The 19090-nt window shown below is 44.1% G+C and overlaps 1 non-coding gene across 1 annotated transcript; it reads right to left on the reverse strand.

Moving 5' to 3' along the window:
• Positions 1 to 17637: 17637 nt before the first annotated feature.
• On the reverse strand, positions 17638 to 17795 carry LOC121573106. The gene has a single exon (XR_006001983.2). It is a non-coding gene; the product is annotated as a U1 spliceosomal RNA (small nuclear RNA).
• Between the last annotated feature and the right edge of the window lie 1295 nt (positions 17796 to 19090).

Genomic DNA, 19090 nt, shown 5'->3' on the forward strand with positions numbered 1-19090 from the left:
TCACCTAGTCAGCTCGGTGATTCGAACCAGCGACCTTTCGGTTACTGGCCCAACGCTCTTAACCACTAAGTTGGCTGGATGTCCTTTGGGTGGTTGACCATTCTTGATACACACAGGAAACTGTTGAGTGTGTAAAACCCAGCAGCCTTGCAGTTCTTGACACAAACCTGTGTGCCTGGCACCTACTACCATACCCAGTTCAAAGGCACTTACATCTTTTGTCTTGCCCATTCACCCTATGAATGGCATAGATACACAATCCATGTCTCAATTGTCTCAAGACTTAAAAATCATTATTTAACCTGTCTCCTCCCCTTCATCTACACTGAATGAAGTGGATTTAACAAGTGACATCAATAAGGGATCATAGCTTTCACCTGGATTCACCTGGTCAGTCTATGTCATGGAAAGAGCAGGTGTTTCTAATGTTTCTCGTGCAATAATAAAAAAATAGGAATAGAGTGGAGTAGAGTGGTTGACGGTGTATGTGTGTCTTTCTGTTGGGGGAGTGGCAGGGTCTGGGTTGGCAGTTGCTGGATGGAGGTGGCAGTTGTGGTTGGTCGGTGCTGTGTCCAGGGTTGGTGCCGGTGTTGTGGCTGGGACTGGAAAAACCTGGGTTGGTACTGATGTTGGGGCCGGGACTGGAAGTCGTGCTGGGACCAGGGCCCAGATTCACAAAACACTTCTTACACAAAAACATAAGAAGCTTCTTAAGAAAAAAAATAAGAAGTTCATAAGCCAGTTAAAATAAGTAAGTGCAATTCTTCAACAATATCTTAAGACTGAATGATTTTCTTACGAACTTCTCAAATATCTTCTAAAAATCTTCTTAAGATATTTGTTGCTAGGCAACCGTTTTAGCTAGCTATCTAGCTAGCAATGGCAATCATGTTAGCATATTTTTTACTGAGATTACTGTTCTAAAACATGTTCTTGGGTTTAAATAATGTCACGGTTCTGGGTCGGATGTGATATGATTGTCACAGGTCTCGGGTATGTGTAATTTTAACTGGCTTGTCTGGAAGAGCAGGTACAGATCCGAAAGCGACTGTGGCAGTAGACGGAGATAAATACATTTTACAATTTATGCTGCTGCTCTTACTTTTCACGAGAGTGGAGCGTGGCGAGTGTAGCTTGTTGTTGGCCAATCATAAGTCATCAAAGTGGCAATTGGCAAAAGTTAGGAGATATCTAATCAATAGAAGATGGAATTAAAATGACAGAATTAAAAGTTAAAGGAGAAGGATAGGCTACAACGACCAAGAGCCAACAGTTAGGCTGTTGTTATTTGTAACTGTAGGATGACAAAGCACATGCACTGCAGCCTCAGTTAACCTAGCTAGCTAATGTTATCTAGCTTAACTAGCTTCTTCCGGTTTGATGCAGTCAAGACAGGTACTACGTAATCATATTTGATGATAAGTAACCTAGCTATGGCAGCTATTAGTCTACTATCGCGCGAGTCGGGTTGGTTGCTGTCTCTCTCTCCCTGTGTCACTCCCTCACAGTACGGCCCCTCCCCCGCCTGCGAGAGCGGCACCTCTCTCCCTCCTCTCATGCTTTATCAGTTCCGGTTAATAAAGTAGCTTTTCTGCTGCTTCCCTCACTTCCTCGATGCCTCTGGTTTGGGTGGTGAAGGTGTCTGGTCTGGTCTCTCTTTCTGTTGGTCTGCTCTGGGTGGTTTGCGATTGGCTGGTCAGTGGTGGCCTGAGGAGGGCAGATGAAAAAATAAATAAAGGCAGGGGTAGAGGGAGTAAAAGCCAATTAATTATTGATACGAAATTGTGTTCAGAGGCTCCGTATGGAGGGTGTGACGCAATTGCAGAGCCTCCGGAAGCATGCAGAGGCCAAATTGAGCTCCCTACCGCTTCGACGTGCACCTCCCAAATTTTGTAACAATGCAGAGGGCTCCGTATAGCTCCGCATTGACATGATTGGTTGACGGTAGGTGGGGGCAGGAGATCCTGTATAAACACAAACTCACTTCCTTGACAACTTCCTTCACAACAGCTCTGCTCAACAGAGGTAATTTGTACATGTAGGTAGAGTTAATGTGACTATGCATAGATATTCCCACGGTGGGCCAGTATGAAAATGTATGCACTCACTAACTGTAAGTCGCTCTGGATAAGAGCGTCTGCTAAATGACTAAAAAAATGTAAAAAAATAATAAACAGAGAGTAGCAGAAGCGTAAAAGAGGGGGTGGGTGGGTGGGTGGGGACGACGACAATGCAAATAGTCCGGGTAGCCATTTGATTAGCTGTTCATGAGTCTTATGGCTTGGGGGTAGAAGCCATTAAGAAGCCTTTTGGACCTAGACTTGACGCTCCGGTACCACTTGCCGTGCGGTAGCAGAGAGAACAGTCTATGACTAGGGTGGCTGGAGTCTTTGACCATTTTTAGGGCCTTCCTCTGACACCGCCTGGTATAGAGGTCCTGGATGGCAGGAAGCTTGGCCCCAGTGATGTACTGGGCCGTACGCACTACCCTCTGTAGTGCCTTGCGGTCGAAGGCCAAGCAGTTGCCATACCAGGCAGTGATGCAACCAGTCAGGATGCTCTCGATGGTGCAGCTCCATAACTTTTTGAGGATCTGAGGATCCATGCCAAATATTTTCAGTCTCCTGAGGGGGAATAGGCTTTGTTGTGCACTCTTCACGACTGTCTTGGTGTGTTTGGACCATGATAGTTTGCTGGTGATGTGGACACCAAGGAACTTGAAGGGCCATGCCCCTAATGGGACACCAAGGAACTGAAAGCCATGCCCCTAATAAGGCACGCCTCCTTTAAAACAGCTGCTAGGTCAACCCAGCATGAGAGTAAAACCAGCGCTGGGTTACCAAATAACCACATATATGGGCATTCATAAAATTCAATTTCAGGCAACACTGTAGGCTACACCTCAGTAAGCCCGGACCGACGCCAATGCCTTTTGGAAGTCTATTTTTGGTGCAGTCCGGACTGGCCTTGATTTCCACATCCTCAGACATTGGTTTTTGGTCCGGTCCGAACCAATCATAGACGTCTATGTTTGGTTCAGATTTGGTGCGGTCCAGACCGGCCTCGATTTCAACGTCCAGCCCAAATCTAAACCAATCATAGATGTATATTTTTGGTTCAGATTTTGTCCAGTCTGGACCAGCCTTGATTTGGTCCAAACATAGACGTCTGTAAATTACTTATTTTCAACTTTCATTCAAAACCAAAAATGATCCTGATTTCAACATCCAGAAAAAACATATTTTTCAACGTCCGGAAAATATGCCTTTTCAACATCCTGTATAATATGTATTTTAAACATATGGAAAATACCTTTTCACCTTTCATTCAGAACCTAAATTGAACCTAACTTTTATGGGGGCATTTGTTGATCTCACCAAGGGCGGCAGAACGGCAAGGACTGGCCCTGGGCACAGTGGTAAGTCGTTGGGTTTAGTAGCCTACAATCAATTGGAATACCAGGTTCGCATCTTACATCATGCTTCCCTTTTTGCCTTCAAGTTTACTATTTTTCAAAAACGTATTTAGGATGCTTAAGACAGAAGCTTATACTATACTAAATAAAACAAAGTATTTGAACAACAGTGCAGAAAGTGTGGTTTCACATAAAATAAAATCTAAATAGTGTGTCTTCAACGGGATTCAATTCATACCCTCACGTCTCTGAATTCCATAGTTCCCTACTCTACCTGCTAAGCTACAGGTCAGGTTAAACTTTTCCTAACTATATTCATAAGTATGTTGTCCAGTAGAGGTCGGTGTTTGAAAGCAGCTTGGAATCTAAGAAAGCACCGGAACCACAGCGAAATCAGTGGGATCTTGCATTTTGCCACACACGGTTTGAAAAAGCACGTGATCAAACAAAACTTTGGACGTCATTGATGACGTACTTCTGATAAAGTCATACCCGCATCGGCACACTGCTCCGAAGTTAGCTCCTTAGTGATTTCGACTAATGCTTTGGAGCTCCGGTATCAAACATAACATCACTATCTACAAGGTGTCGAAAGCGTTCCACATGCATGCTGGCCCATGTTGACTCCGATGCTTCCCACAGTTGTGTCAAGTTGGCTGGATGTCCTTTAGGTGGTGGACCATTCTTGATTCACACGGGAAACTGTTGAGCGTGAAAAACCCAGCAGCATTGCAGTTCTTGACACAAACCGGTGCGCCTGGCACCTACTACTATACCCTGTTCAAAGGCACTTAAATATTTTGTCTTGCCCATTGAATGGCAGACATACACAATCCATTTGTCTAAAAATCCTTAATTTACCTGTCTCCTCCCATTCATGTACACTGATTGATTGGATTTAACAGGTGACATCAATAAGGGATCATAGCTTTCACCTGGTCAGTCTATGGCAGGCGTTCCTAATGTTTTGTACACTCAGTGTACTCTGTAAACAGCAACAGACTGCGTCATCAACCTACAGTATGGATGGAAACTTTCTGAGCTAATGTTGTTACCAATAGCTAGCGAAAAATGTGGCTAAGGGACAGTTCGAAATGTACTGGTGTGGGGGTTGGTCCAAAATACGGGAGGGTTGTGTTTTTTTTATTGGGCACAGGGGAGGGTAGTGCAATTTTCCCCCTGGTTTGCATTCACCATTTTTCAGATTTTACCATACTGAACAAAAATATAAACTCAACATACAACAATTTCATTGATTTTACTGAGTTACAGTTCATATGAGGAAATCAGTCAATTGAAATGGTTGTGGTTATGAGGCCAGTTGGACGTACTGTCAAATACTCTAAAACGATGTTGGAGGTGGCTTATTGTAGAGAAATTAACATACAATTCTCTGGCAACAGCTCTGGTGGACGTTCCTGCAGTCAGCATGCCAATTGCACACTCCCTCAAAACTTGAGACATCTGTGGCATTGTGTTGTGTGACAAAACTGCACATTTTAGAGTGGCATTTTGTCCCCAGCACAAGGTGCACCTGTGTAATGACCATGCTGTTTAATGAGTCTTGATATGCCACACCTGTCAGGTGGATGGATTATCTTGGCAAAGGAGAAATGCTCACTAAAAGGGATGTAAACATTTCTGGGATCTTTTATTTCAGCTCATAAAACATGGGACCAACACTTTACATGTTGCATTTATATTTTTGTTCAGTGTATATATTTTCTTCCATCCTAGCCAAATTTCCTCATGTGCTTGCATGCGCCTGCCCTATCAAGTTGTTTTACTACTTCGTAGCAACAATTTATTGTACATAGCTAGCTAACACAACAGTCAGCTAGCTACCAAGCGACAATAGCTACTTCATAAAAAAACTTTAAAAATGACAGCCTATATTTAGCTGGCTTTGCTATTGAATGACTGCTAAATGAATGACTGACTTACCTTTCCAAGAAGTTGGTGTTGGTTCTCACTTCTCAATGAATTTGAAATACCTTCACCATAGAATTCAGGCAGTTGCCAACAACACCCCTCATCGAATATCCAAAGAAAGTATTGAAATACGGGGTATGTATCCACCAATCCAAAAAGAGGAATAGGCGGAGCTTGACAGCTCGCCGTTCCGAGTTTGTGGACAACAATCCCAATTTTTAGGCCGGAGACAAGGCCATCTCATTATTATATAGAGTATCTCTGGTAAAGGTCAGAGACAGGAAATGACACACAGGCAGTCAGTGATGTCATCCATTCCCAGACAATGTGACACTCCCACCAAAACTCATGGAGGGAAGGTTGAAATTATGAGAAATGCTCAACTGGATAATGCATTTTTGGTGTAGAAAAATTCATCATACAGCATGAAATGATTCGCACCAATTGAACACAACCCTGGCAGTAGAGCAGTGGAGGCTGCTGAGGGGAGGACGGCTCATAATAATGGCTGGAATGTTTGATGTATTTGATACCATTCCACTAACTCCACTCCAGCCATTACCGAGCCCGTCCTCTACTTTAGTTGGTCCACACTGTAGGCCAAGGGCGCTAAACTCAATTCTTAGAGGGCTGTCAATTTGTGTCGAATTAAGACCTATAGACAACCAGGTGAGGGGAATTCCTAACTAATCAATTACCTTAATTGATTAATCAAGAACAAAGGAGGAGCGAAAACCTGCAGACAATTGAGTTTACACCCCTGCTGTAGGCTATAACTGGAGCCTTTTAATTCCCATCTAGGATCAACAGACCCATTTATATAGGGCCTAAAATACAGTACACACACATACTGTATATCACTATCAACGTTATAAATAAATGTACTGTCTGATGCTGCAAGCCATATAAAATATATTTTAAAGTTAGAAGTTAAAATATCTTAGAAGTTATTATAAGGTAGAAGGTGTTAAAGGTAGAATCAGCTAAATGATGTTGCCACGAGCAGCACTGCAGATATTGAGATGAGCGAGATGCAAGGCTTCACTCTCACACAGTCACACACAGTATTTGCACATGTGCACAGATTTGATTCATGCTGTAACAGCGTGGTAGCCACGGGACCTAAACAGCGGAGAAGTTGAGCCATGCACTTCAACGCTCTTAGCTGTTGTGGAAATTGACCCACTATGCTTTTTACTTTCTGTATCTACGTCATATTGCTGAGTCTACCTTTAAGCCAAGAAATGTAATAATGTACAAGTGAACAGTGTGTACATACAGTAGCTACAGTATGTCCAACGCCATGAGTCTGTTCGCAACAGGCCTCAGGTATGTGTGTGTGTGACAGACAGAGGGATACCCTCTCCTCAGAAAGCTTTATTTAGACATTAACTCCTCAGTTACAGTGGGGAGAACAAGTATTTGATACACTGCCGATTTTGCAGGTTTTCCTACTTACAAAGCATGTAGAGGTCTGTCATTTTTATCATAGGTACACTTCAACTGTGAGAGACGGAATCTAAAACAAAAATCCAGAAAATCACATTGTATGATTTTTATGTAATTAATTAGCATTTTATTGCATGACATAAGTATTTGATCACCTACCAACCAGTAAGAATTCCGGCTCTCACAGCCCTGTTTTCTTTAAGAAGCCCTCCTGTTCTCCACTCATTACCTGTATTAACTGCACCTGTTTGAACTCGTTACCTGTATAAAAGACACCTGTCCACACACTAATCAAACAGACTCCAACCTCTCCACAATGGCCAAGACCAGAGAGCTGTGTAAGGACATCAGGGATAAAATTGTAGACCTGCACAAGGCTGGGATGGGCTACAGGACAATAGGCAAGCAGCTTGGTGAGAAGGCAACAACTGTTGGCGCAATTATTAGAAAATGGAAGAAGTTCAAGATGACGGTCAATCACCCTCGGTCTGGGGCTCCATGCAAGATCTCACCTCGTGGGGCATCAATGATCATGAGGAAGGTGAGGGATCAGCCCAGAACTACACGGCAGGACCTGGTCAATGACCTGAAGAGAGCTGGGACCACAGTCTCAAAGAAAACCATTAGTAACACACTACGCCGTCCTGGATTAAAATCCTGCAAGGTCCCCCTGCTCAAGCCAGTGCATGTCCAGGCCCATCTGAAGTTTGCCAATGACCATCTGGATGATCCAGAGGAGGAATGGGAGAAGGTCATGTGGTCTGATGAGACAAAAATATAGCTTTTTGGTCTAAACTCCACTCGCCGTGTTTGGAGGAAGAAGAAGGATGAGTACAACCCCAAGAACACCATCCCAACCGTGAAGCATGGAGGTGGAAACATAATTCTTTGGGGATGCTTTTCTGCAAAGGGGACAGGACGACTGCACCGTATTGAGGGGAGGATGGATGGGGCCATGTATCGCGAGATCGTGGCCAACAACCTCCTTCCCTCAGTAAGAGCATTGAAGATGGGTCGTGGCTGGGTCTTCCAGCATGACAACGACCCGAAACACACAGCCAGGGCAACTAAGGAGTGGCTCCGTAAGAAGCATCTCAAGGTCCTGGAGTGGCCTAGCCAGTCTCCAGACCTGAACGCAATAGAAAATCTTTGGAGGGAGCTGAAAGTCCGTATTGCCCAGCGACAGCCCCGAAACCTGAAGGATCTGGAGAAGGTCTGTACGGAGGAGTGGGCCAAAATCCTTGCTGCAGTGTGTGCAAACCTGGTCAAGACCTACAGGAAACGTATGATCGCTGTAATTGCAAACAAAGGTTTCTGTACCAAATATTATGTTCTGCTTTTCTGATGTATCAAATACTTATGTCATGCAATAAAATGCAAATTAATTACTTAAAAATCATACAATGTGATTTTCTGGATTTTTGTTTTAGATTCCGTCTCTCACAGTTTAAGTGTACCTATGATAAAAATTACAGACCTCTACATGCTTTGTAAGTAGGAAAACCTGCAAAATCGGCAGTGTATCAAATACTTGTTCTCCCCACTGTAGATACTACTTATTTCGATACTAAATCCTTCGTGTCCAGAGTTCTATATCAGATTTCAAGCGATTAAAGAGATTACAGGCGTCAATTATACTGTACTGGGTACTGAATGGGTGCACACATGCGCACGCACACACACACACACACACACACACACACAATAGCTGGGGTGTCTCCAAGGCTTCTTATAGGTGAGATAGTCCAAGGTTCTTGGCTGGAAGACCAAAGGTTACTACGAATTAGTAATCGCATCGGTTGAGAGAGAAAGGGAGAGAGGAAGAGAGAGGGCACAAGAGAGAGGTTGGAGAGAGGGAGAGAGTGGGCACAAGAGAGAGAGAGGGCACAAGAGAGAGGTTGGAGAGAGGGAGAGAGTGGGCACAAGAGAGAGAGAGGGCACAAGAGAGAGGTTGGAGAGAGGGAGAGAGAGGGCACAAGAGAGAGAGAGGGCACAAGAGAGAGGTTGGAGAGAGGGAGAGAGAGGGCACAAGAGAGAGAGAGGGCACAAGAGAGAGGTTGGAGAGAGGGAGAGAGAGGGCACAAGAGAGAGAGAGGGCACAAGAGAGAGAGAGGGCACAAGAGAGAGAGAGGGCACAAGAGAGAGAGTGGGCACAAGAGAGAGAGAGGGCACAAGAGAGAGGTTGGAGAGAGGGAGAGAGTGGGCACAAGAGAGAGAGAGGGCACAAGAGAGAGGTTGGAGAGAGGGAGAGAGTGGGCACAAGAGAGAGGTTGGAGAGAGGGAGAGAGTGGGCACAAGAGAGAGAGAGGGCACAAGAGAGAGGGAGAGTGAAAGAGTGGGACAGAGGGAGATAAGGTCTGATCAACTTTAAGAGAATTAACCCAATGAGCCCACTGTAACGCTGGTGCGTTTTGGACTTCTAACCCCTTTTAAACATTGTGTGTTTGGGTTGTACCATTGGATTTGTCTATTTCTTCTGCATCTGTAGATGCCAACCATAAGTCTGTGTGATTAACGGGGGCTGACCTAGAAGAGAGGTGTTTGTGAGACAAGGGCGGATCCCGAAGGGGCCCGGGTCCGGGTCTTTTTACAAAAATGAGTTTATTTCGACATTACAAAGAAAATCTTGTATAAACAATGGCAACACTGCCATGTTGCATTGAGCCTTGCTTTTGGAAAACCACATCAGTGTCCAACTTTCGGCTGTAGCAGATGCACCTTCCCTGACTTAAGCCTACTCCTTGACTTTCGTCTGCAGTTGGTTGCTTCATCCTTACCACTCAAATGAGATCATTTATAAAAACTGGGGGCGTTCCTATGCATAGACGTTGCTGACACCTGACAGATCTTACAATGCCTGGATAGGTATTTTAAGTATCAGCTAACAATATCATATGTTATAGCAATTTGTCAGTCGGTGACACAGTCGATGACGTGAGAATGTGCTTAGCTTCCCGCAAACTTTAGACCCATGCGTACACACAGTTTCTAGTGGTTGAAGTATTGCATTGCAAGCAGGCAAGTAACCTACAATGTAACAAATTGCTGTAAATGTTCAGCAAAACTTTTACAGTTACATACTGTAATTCTATATTACAGTACAGTACTGTAAAGAGCAATGCAATAGGGGGGCTCAATGGCATTCCATGGGAATTGTAATTTTACAATACCATTTTACAGTACTGTACAGTCGTGGTCAAAAGTTTTGAGAATGACACAAGTATTGGTCTTCACAAAGTTTGCTGCTTCAGTGTTTTTAGATATTTTTGTCAGATGTTACTATGGTATACTGAAGTATAATTACAAGCATTCCATAAGTGTCAAAGGCTTTTATTGACAATTACATTAAGTTTATGCAAAGAGTCAATGTTGACCCTTCTTTTTCAAGACCTCTGCAATCCGCCCTGGCATGCTGTCAATTAACTTCTGGGCCACATCCTGACTGATGGCAGCCCATTCTTGCATAATCAATGCTTGGAGTTTGTCAGAATTTGTGGGTTTTTGTTTGTCCACCTGCCTCTTGAGGATTGACCACAAGTTCTCAATGGGATTAAGGTCTGGGGAGTTTCCTGGCCATGGACCCAAAATGTTGATGTTTTGTGCCCCGAGCCACTTAGTTATCACTTTTGCCTTATGGCAAGGTGCTCTATCATGCTGGAAAGGCATTGTTCGTCACCAAAATGTTCTTGGATGGTTGGGAGAAGTTGCTCTCAGAGGATGTGATGGTACCATTCTTTATTCATGGCTGTGTTCTTAGGCAAAATTGTGAGTGAGCCCACTCCCTTGGCTGAGAAGCAACCCCACACATGAATGGTCTCAGGATGCTTTACTGTTGGCATGACACAGGACTGACGGTAGCGCTCACATTGTCTTCTCCGGACAAGCTTTTTTCCGGATGCCCCAAACAATCGGAAAGGGGATTCATCAGAGAAAATGACTTTACCCCAGTCCTCAGCAGTCCAATCCCTGTACCCTTTTCAGAATATCAGTCTGTCCCTGATGTTTTTCCAGGAGAGAAGTGGCTTCCTCGCTGCCCTTCTTGACACCAGGCCATCCTCCAAAAGTCTTCGCCTCACTGTGCGTGCAGATGCACTCACACCTGCCTGCTGCCATTCCTGAGCAAGCTCTGCACTGGTGGTGCCCCGATCCCGCAGCTGAATCAACTTTAGGAGACGGTCTGGCGCTTGCTGGACTTTTTTGGGCGCCCTGACGCCTTCTTCACAACAATTGAACCTCTCTCCTTGAAGTTCTTGATGATCCGATAAATGGTTGATTTAGGTGCAATCTTACTAGCAGCAATATCCTTGCCTGTGAAGCCCTTTTTGTGCAAAGCAATGATGACGGCACGTGTTTCCTTGCAGGTAACCTTGGTTAACATAGGAAGAACAATGATTTCAAGCACCACCCTCCTTTTAAAGCTTCCAGTCTGTTATTCTAACTCAATCAGCATGACAGAGTGATCTGCTGGTCAGCTGGTCCTTTTGTGGCAGGGCTGAAATGCAGTGGAAATGTTTTTGGGGGATTCAGTTCATTTTGATGGCAAAGACGGACTTTGCAATTAATTGCAATTCATCTGATCAATCTTCATAACATTCTGGAGTATATGCAAATTGCCATCATAAACACTGAGGCAGCAGACTTTGTGAAAATTAATATTTGTGTCATTCTCAAAACTTTTGACCACGACTGTATTTCCTGTTTTGCTGTATATTTTCAGCAGCAGACTGAATTATGGTGCATCGTGGGGAAATATTGTGGGCGGCGAAATAATCGCTAGCTCATTAACATATTTTGAGGCATGCCTTATAAGAGGCTATACTTGTTGCACATGTTAGTGAGAGTGCTCTACCAATTTAAGTGATATGTGATAGTAGTTCCCTAACAAGGAGTAACAAGATGGCAGGTACGCCTGAATGGTTGTCAGAATTGGAGATAGAGTCAGGGGATCCCATTGAGGTCGGTAAGAAGGCGGGTAGGAAAAAAGCAAGAAAGTGGAACATATTAAGAGTAAATATGGAGCAGTGGAGGCTCCTCAGAGGAGGAAGGGGAGGACCATCCTCCTCAGTGAATTTCATAAAAATAGTGAAACATAAAAATAGTCACAAAATAATTGATTAAAACACACTGTTGAAGGTCTACAGTAGCCTCAGCAGCACTCTGTATGGTAGCACCATGGAGTAGCCAGAGGACAGCTAGCTTCTGTCCTCCTCTGGGTACTTTGACTTCAATACAAAACCTAGGAGGCTGATAGTTCTCACCCCCTTCCATAGACTTACACAGTGATTATGACAACTTCCGGAGGACGTCCTTGAACCCATCAGAGCTCTTGCAGCATGACCTGACATGTTGTCCACCCAATCAAAGGATCAGATAATGAATCTAGGACTGAAAGTATAAGCTACAGCTAGCTAGCACCGCAGTGCATAAAATGTGTTGAGTAGTTGACTCAAAGAGAGAGAAAGACAATAGTTGAATTGTTTTGAACAAATTAATTTCTTCCTAAATTAAGGAGAAGCACGAGAGATAGAGAGAGAGAGAGAGAGAGAGAGAGAGAGAGAGAGAGAGAGCTTTAACTCTCATTTGCAACTGTTGGACTAATGATTACACCCTAGATCAGCTAGAGAGATGCAGGCAAGAGTGTGCAAGTTGGTATTGAACTTGTCACTGTCTGTTACCTTGAATACTCAAAATTCTCTCGACCTGTGCACCTACGTTGTACATTTTCATTCATAGTCTAGGGTGTAGGATCAGAGTAGTGCAGAAGGTTTCGTATGCTGAGGCAGTGAAGAGAGTAGTATAGGTAGTGATGGGGAAACGAAGCTTCCTGAAGTACTGAGCATTTCCAGCCAATTGTGTCGAAAATAGGTTCAATACTAGAGGCTTTGATCAACACGTTGTACACTAGTGTCACCTGCTGGTGAAAATAATTTAGAACAGCCAAATATTATATATGACGTCGCACACGCCATAGCCCGTGCGCAGGATAGCCTTTTTGTCTTCTACTAAACCAATACCAAACCAATCAGGTGGTTGTTAGACAAAACGAAGCTTCCAACGTCATTGATCACGTGCTTCTGATAAAGTGATACACGCATCGGCACACTTCTTCTAAGTAAACTGCTTAGCGATATTGGCGCATGCCTCGGAGCTCTGGTATCAAACATAACATCACTATGTAGAGGAAGATGAGCCCTCTCGCTTCGCCTCTTCCTCTCTGCTGAAAGCATCAAAGTGAGCGAAACAGCGCCCCTCTGGCTTCCTACATGTAGCCCATGTATCTGATACTGTCTGGCCAGAAATAATATGACATGCCACACTCTTTTGGTCCAGACAGCATTACCATCAGATACATGGTCTACACATACTGAGACAGAGGGGCACTGTTTTGCTCACTTGAATGCTTTCAGCAGAGAGGAAGAGGCGAAGCGAGAGGGCTCATCTTCCTCTACTTAGTGATGTTATGTTTGATACCAGAGCTCCGGTGTTGAAAGCGTTCCACAGGGATGCTGGCCCATGTTGACTCCAATGCTTCCCACAGTTGTGTCAAGTTGGCTGGATGTCCTTTGGGTGGTGGACCATTCTTGATACATACAGGAAACTGTTGAGCATGAAAAACCCAGTAGTGTTGCAGTTCTTAACACATTCAAACAGGTGCGCCTGGCACCTACTACCATACCCAGTTTACATTTTACATTTTTAATCATTTAGCAGACGCTCTTATCCAGAGCGACTTACAGTTAGTGAATACATATATATATATTTTTTTTATACTGGCCCCCCGTGGGAATCAAACCCACAACCCTGGCGTTGCAAACGCCATGCTCTATCAACTGAGCTACATCCCTGCCGGCCATTCCCTCCCCTACCCTGGACGACGCTGGGCCAATTGTGCGCCGCCCATTAGTCTCCCGGTCGCGGCCGGCTGCGACAGAGCCTGTATTCGAACCAGGATCTCTAGCGGCACAGTTAGCACTGCGATGCAGTGCCTTAGACCACTGCGCCACTCAGGAGTACACTAGTTCAAAGGCACTTAAATATTTTGTCTTCCCCATTCACCCTCTGAATGGCACACATACACAATCAATGTCTCAAGGCTTAAACATCCTTCTTTAACCTGTCTCCTCCCCTTCATCTACACTGATTGAAGTGGATTTAACAAGTGACATCAATAAGGGATCATAGCTTCACCTGGATTCACCTTGTCAGTCTATGTCATGGAAAGAGCAGGTGTTTCTAATGTTTTGTACACTCTGTGCATATTCCTGCACAAGGCTACTAGGCTACTTTTGCCTTCTTGCAATGCAATACTTCAACCACTAGGAACTGTGCCTACGCATGGTCTAGAGATTGCCGGAGGATAAGCACAATCTCATGTCAAGTTCAGTTTTCATGAATGGCAACTTTTGCGTGAAAACTGGCGCATGCATGTTTTGGGGCATATTTTGTGCATACGCAACGTTTATAAATGAGGCACCTGGTGCATCTGAACCGGACCGAAAGACTGAAAAACTGCTTCTAGCTTCAGGCCATCAGACTGTTGAACAGCAATCAGCCATCTCCTGTAGTAAGTGACAAAGATAGAGTCACTCACACAAAACACCAATGTGGTCTCAGAGCATTTAATATTATTCTGTACATAAATCTGATACACTCCATTTAGTATGATATGTTACATTTTGTATGGTATGTATTAATCCATCATCCATTTCGTATGATATGTTACGAATGACAATTTATATGATATGCTGCAAATTCCAATTTGTGGTGGCTAACACTAACATTAGCTAGCTCTAGGGATTAAGGTTAAGGTTAGGAGTTAGGTTAAAGGGTTAAGGTTAGGGTTAGGCGAAGGGTTAGCTAAAAGGGTTAAGGTTAGGGGAAGGGTTAGCTAAAAGGGTTAAGGTTATGGGAAGGGTTAGCAAACATGCTAAGTAGTTGCAAAGTAGCTAAAAAGTGGTAAGTAGTTGCAAAGGTCCTAATTAGCTAAAATTGTCCATGATGAGATTCAAACCTTTGGGTTGCTAAACACTCAAATTATACACCCGCACATCTATCCATCCTGATCAACCACTCTCCTTTCGTTTTTTTGCCTTAAGTAACATTCTAACTTATGTAACCATACCAAACGAAATATACAGTATCATACTAATTTGAGTGCCACAGATATACGTTTAGTATGTTACGTCTAGTCTATGAGACCAGTCTGCAAAAGACACACACACACCTTATACACAAGCACACTCCTGTACTCACATCTACACTCACACACGTCCCATGTACAGTGCATTTGGAAATAACTCAGACCCCTTGACTTTTTCTACATTTTGTTACGTAACAGCCTTATAAAATTTATTAAATCGTTTTTTTCCCTCATCAATCTACGCACAATACCCCATAATGACAAAGCAGGTTTTTAGAAATGTTTGCAAATGTATTAAAAACAAAAACCGTAAATATCACATTTACATAAGTATTCAGACCCTTTACTCAGTACTTTGTTGAAGCACCTTTGGCAGTGATTACAGTCTCGAGTCTTTTTGGGTATGATGCTACAAGCTTGACACACCCTATATTTGGGGAGTTTCTCCCATTCTTCTCTGCAGATCATCTCAAGCTCTGGATGGGGAGCGTCGCTGCACAGCTATTTTCAGGTTTCTCCAGAGATGTTCGATCGGGTTCAATTCCGGGCTCTGACTGGGCCACTCAAGGATATTCTGAGACTTGTCCCGAAGCCACTCCTGAGTTGTCTTGGCTGTGTGCTTAGGGTCATTGTCCTGTTGGAAGGTAAACTTTCGCCCCAGTCTGAGGTCCTGAGCGCTCTGCTGCAGGTTTTCATCAAGGATCTCTCTGTACTTTGCTCCGTTCATCTTTCCCTCGATCCAGACTAGTCTCCCAGTCCCTGCCGCTGAAAAACATCCCCACAGCATGATGCTGCCACCACCATGCCAGGTTTCCTCCAGACGTGACGCTTGGCATTCAAGCCAATGAGTTCAATCTTGGTTTCATCAGACCAGAGAATCTTGTTTCTCATGGTCTGAGAGTCCTTTAGGTGCCTTTTGGCAAACTCCAAGCGGCTGTCATGTGCCTTTTACTGAGGATTGGCGTCCGTCTGGCCACTCTACCATAAAGGCCTGATTGGTGGAGTGCTACATAGATGGTTGTCCTTCTGGAAGGTTCTCCCATCTCCACAGAGGAACTCTGCAGCTCTGTCAGAGTGACCATCGGGTTCTTGGTCACCTCCCTGACCAAGGCCCTTCTCCCCTGATTGCTCAGTTTGGCCGGGCGGCCAGCTCTAGGAAAAGTCTTGGTGGTTCCAAACTTCTTCCATTTAAGAATGATGGAGGCCACTGTTTTTTGGGGGACCTTCAATGCTGCATCCATTTTTTGGTACCCTTCCCCAGATCTGTGCCTCAACACAATCCTGTCTCGGCGCTCTACGGACAATTTCTTCCACCTCATGGCTTGGTTTTTGCTCTGACATGCACTGTCAACTGTGGGACCTTATATAGACAGGTGTGTGCCTTTCCAAATCATGTCCAATCAATTGAATTGACCACAGGTGGACTCCAATAAAGTTGTAGAAACATCTCAAGGATGATCAATGGAAACAGGATGCACCTGAGCTCAATTTCGAGTCTCATAGCAAAGGGTCTGAATACTTATGTAAATAAGATACTTTGTTTTTCTAAAATTTCTAAAAACCAGTTTTGCTTTGTAAGTATGGGGTATTGTGTGGATTGATTAGGATTTTCTTATTTTTTTAATCCATTTTAGGATAAGGCTGTAATGTAACAAAATGTGGAAAAAGTCAAGGCGTCTGCATACTTTCCCAATGCACTGAAGAGACATTAAACACTGGACCGTTTCTTTTATACTGTTTTTCACACAATGTATTCATCACAGAGCTCATTTTACTATATCTGCTACTGTACATTGCATTTTGTTACACTGTCTATTTATACACTTGATTCTCAACATAGCTCGCTGTAACATATATACTGCTGTACGTATCATTCTAAGTATAGATTTTTCCTGTATATACACATAGATTGCTTGCATTTGGATGATATAGTGTTTTTCATTAGATTCGTGATTTTTTTTTTTTGTGTACTTGTTTGACATTTTTGCTGCACTGTTAGGAACTAGTAACACAAGCTATAACATTTTACATTTTAGTCATTTAGCAGACGCTCTTATCCAGAGCGACTTACAGTTAGTGAGTGCATACATTTTTTTCTCATACTGGCCCACCGTGGGAATCGAACCCACAACCCTGGCGTTGCAAGCGCCATGCTCTACCAACTGAGCTAAACTGTCTACCCGACCACTACATTTTGATATGATAAATCTGTCAGATGCTGGACAATTCAACATTAGGCACACTTTTCAAGTTAATGTGATTCCCTGAAAGTCATTCAATAAATGTTTTTATTGAACTAACCATATAGCAACACACAAATGTGTAATGTATTTCTGTTACAATGAGCAGTAATCTATTATTTATTGTGGGCTAGAATTACAAACTGTTCTATACAGATTCTGTCTGAGGACGCAAAACAATCAATTCAAAAGCCTATTAGGCCAATAAATTATCAGCACATATTCGCCGACAATCGGGGTATTCAGAAGATAAAATAAAAGTAGTAGGCCTAGTTCGCTTTGAAATACAGTATATGCTAAATTCTAAAACCATTCATCCGATGAGGAAGCAAAGCTAAAGTAGCCTGAAGGCAAATGCTAACAAATCTATTTCTCAACACGAAACTCAACAGATGACAAAATCACAATTTGGACCACCAGCAAAATACAAATTACATACAAGTATTTTTAGACAAGAAGATCAGGGGAGAGCGCGAACGCAGTCCCCCACTACCAGAAGTTCTGCAATCGATATTTCCACATTATTTACAAGGATCAGCACAGCCGGGGTGCATTGGCTGAGTCGCACCCTGAGTGAACCGGCTTCTTAATCACGATGTCTCCCTTGCCAGGTATGTATGAGTCACACGCATCCGTGGAGCCGCACTTATTCCAGTGCAAACATTTTCGGCTGACAGTTTGCTTCCACTTTGGCTCCCGATAACGCATCATGTCGACCAGGATTTAATGATGCTTAGGACAGAGTGGTGAAAAAGCGATTAATTTAGTTTTACTACATTATATTACTCTCCGACTATATTCCCATCATGCAACAGGGTAGACATTATCTATACATTGACTTTTTAATATCTAAATGCCTGTCTGATGTGCCAAAATGCTGAAATCACGTTCAAGCACACACAGCCAAACGAACGACACCAAAGTAGGGTCCGAGAAACTGCAGGTGGTCCGCAGCATTTTTTACAAATGCATGCCGTCTTTAGCCAACTCTCTTGCTATCTCTCTCAGAATGACCTTCTTGATCCAAACCAGTCAGGTTTCAAGACTGGTCATTCAACTGAGACTGCTCTTCTCTGTGTCACGGAGGCTCTCCGCACTGCTAAAGCTAACTCTCTCTCCTCTGCTCTTGTCCTTCTAGACCTGTCTGCTGCCTTTGATACTGTGAACCATCAGATCCTCCTCTCCACCCTCTCCGAGTTGGGCATCCCCGGCGTGGCTCACTCTTGGATTGCGTCCTACCTGACCGGTCGCTCCTACCAAGTGGCGTGGCGAGAATCTGTCTCCGCACCACGTGCTCTCATCACTGGTGTCCCCCAGGGCTCAGTTCTAGGCCCTCTCCTATTCTCGCTATACACCAAGTCACTTGGCTCTGTCATATCCTCACATGGCCTCTCCTATCATTGCTACGCAGACGGCACACAACCTATCTTCTCCTTTCCCCCTTCTGATAACCAGGTGGCGAATCGCATCTCTGCATGTCTGGCAGACATATCAGTGTGGATGACGGATCACCACCTCAAGCTGAACCTCGGCAAGACGGAGCTGCTCTTCCTCCCGGGGAAGGACTGCCCGTTCCATGATCTCGCCATCACGGTTGACAACTCTGTTGTGTCCTCCTCCCAGAGTGCGAAGAGCCTTGGCGTGACCCTGGACAACACCCTGTCGTTCTCCGCTAACATCAAGGCGGTGACCTGATCCTGTAGGTTCATGCTCTACAACATTCGGAGAGTACGACCCTGCCTTACACAGGAAGCGGCACAGGTCCTAATCCAGGCACTTGTCATCTCCCGTCTGGATTACTGCAACTCGCTGTTGGCTGGGCTCCCTGCCTGTGCCATTATACCCCTACAACTCATCCAGAATGCCGCAGCCCGTCTGGTGTTCAACCTTCCCAAGTTCTCTCATGTCACCCCG

The sequence above is a fragment of the Coregonus clupeaformis genome, chromosome 40, assembly GCF_020615455.1.
Source record: "Coregonus clupeaformis isolate EN_2021a chromosome 40, ASM2061545v1, whole genome shotgun sequence".
NCBI classification, from domain to species: Eukaryota; Metazoa; Chordata; class Actinopteri; order Salmoniformes; family Salmonidae; genus Coregonus; species Coregonus clupeaformis.